This window comes from Amaranthus tricolor, chromosome 8, assembly GCF_026212465.1.
Source record: "Amaranthus tricolor cultivar Red isolate AtriRed21 chromosome 8, ASM2621246v1, whole genome shotgun sequence".
Classification (NCBI taxonomy): Eukaryota; Viridiplantae; Streptophyta; class Magnoliopsida; order Caryophyllales; family Amaranthaceae; genus Amaranthus; species Amaranthus tricolor.
The window spans coordinates 3,692,224-3,694,723 of NC_080054.1; positions in this window are offsets into that span (position 1 = coordinate 3,692,224).

The window sequence follows — 2,500 nt, forward strand, 5'->3', positions numbered from 1 at the left end:
ACTAAGTCACGTCCTTACGTGGCCCGCAACCTTTCCTTAGGCCTCAAGCGTATCTCAACCGAAGGGACCAGCAACCGAAGGGACCATTGACACGAATCAGCCCGCGTACTAAGTCACGTCCTTCCGTGGCCCGCAACCTTTCCTTAGGCCTCAAGCGTATCTCAACCGAAGGGACCGGCAACCGAAGGGACCATTGACACGAATCAGCCCGCGTACTAAGTCACGTCCTTCCGTGGCCCGTAACCTTTCCTTAGGCATCAAGCGTATCTCAACCGAAGGGACCAGCAACCGAAGGGGAAACACATTCCCACACCAACACGAATCAGCCCGCGTACTGAACCACGTCAAGAAAACCCGTCGTGCCGCCTGAGCGGGTAGTCGGGGATCACAAGACGCAGCATTTCCTTAGGCCTCAAGCATACCGTCAACCGTCAACCGTCAACCGAAAGGGGCATTGGGAGCAACCGAAGGGACGTTCCCCCAGACGAATCACCGTAGGCCAAGCTGACTAGGAAGGGCCCACTCATCGTCTGGTAGGGCCGACCAGCCACCGGAAAAAACCGATCGCCGGCGATGGCCCACGGGATGGCATTCAACGTGATGGAGGGTAGTCACCCCTCACACGCATAACGCCCATGCCTGGGCGAGGGGGTGCTGGCCATGCCAGCCCAAGGCTCCCAAACTCTTTCCCCCTATAATAGATAAAGAGATTTTTCCCTTGTGACCCTAGGGGACACCCAAATGCAAGTTAAGTTATACTAGTTTTTCCATGGACCAAAACTCACCTTTATTTGTAACATAATGTCATTTTTATGACTTGTATTGTTGGAACATATATTAAAGAAATTTTAGAAGCTGAAATTTTGAAAAAAAAAAACTTGTAAGTATTTTATTTTAATTAAATAAGGCCGAAAAACGCGAAATTAATAAAAAATAGTAAATAGTGTCAATAAATCATGAAAAATTAGGAGACACTTGAGAAAATATATATAAAGACATTGGTTTAGTTAAAAAAATTTTTTTCATTAAAAAAAGTATTTTATTTTTTTTTTCCGTTAAATTGGTGAAATAAAGGGAAAAATAATAAAAAATAGTAAAAAGTGTCAATAGATCATGAAAAATTAGGAGACACTTGAGAAAAAATATACAAATAGATTGGTTTAGTTAAAAATATTAATTTCATTAAAAAAATATTTTATTTTTTTTTTTTCCGTTAAATTGGTGAAAAATAGTGAAAAATGGATAAAAAATTGTAAAAATCTTGAAAAAATGGGAGGCTTGTTGGAAAGATATTATGAGTGAGAGTCATTGATATTATTTTCAAAAATGGGTAAAAATAAATTTTTGAATGATATAAGAGGCTAAAAGGGAGTATTTTTTATCAACTTACATTGAACTCCTTTACCACAATCTCCCTTACAAACCATAGTAATGAGAATCATTGGTATTAAGTTTGAATGATGTTTTTGATCACCTTGCAACGAACTCCCTTAAAAGCCATAATCATTAGGGGGGTCTCATGGCTCATTCTTGGCTCGGGGCTCGGGGCGAGGCTCCGGCCATGGCTCAAGGCTACCACATTGCTCCTATACCACAATCTCCCTTACAAACCATAGTAATGAGAATCATTGATATTAAGTTTGAATGATGTTTTCGATCACGTTGCAATGAACTCCCTTACAAGCCATAATCACAAGGGGGGGGTCTCATGGCTCACGGCTCGGGGTGAGGCTCTATGCTACCACCTTCTTTCCCATGGGCCATAGCGTCTTTCGTACCGCATGGCCCGAAAACCTTCACAGCACCTTGAGAGCTCACATTATATTATAACCATCCATATAGGTGCTCAGGTGCTCAAGGTGCTCAAGTGCTTAAGTGCTAAAGTGCTTAAGTGCTTAAGTGCCTTAGCGCCTTAGCGCCTAGCGCGCGCGCGTGCGTGTGTATCATTAGATTAGAAGGGTGGATTTTTCAAGATCCCCCGGCTCACTCGGGCCAAGCATATCGTTCTTGATCTCGTAGCAATGCCCACGTCTCACGAGTCGAGCGTTCCCTTCCTCGGCGCACGTGCGTGGGCCCACGGCCCACGGGTCGGCCCGCGGGGTCACGGCCCGCGGGTCGGGTCGGGGGCGAGGCTCCGGCCATGGCTCCATGCCTACCACATGCCCAGTCGATGGCACCTTGGGCCCCAACCCTCAACTATAACCTTCCCCCTATAATAGATAAAGAGATTTTTCCCTTGTGACCCTAGGGGACACCCAAATGAGAGTTAAGTTATACTAGTTTTTCCATGGACCAAAACTCACCTTTGTTTGCAACATATTGTCTTTTTTATGACTTGTATTGTTTATATATACCTTCAAGAACATTTTTGAGTCTCGTGGCCCACGGCCCGCGGCCCGCGGCTCACGGCTTTTGATTCGTGGCTCACGGGTCAGGCTCAGGGCGAGGCTCCGGCCATGGCTCAAGACTATCGTCCTGCCTCCCTTGGGTCATCGGACTC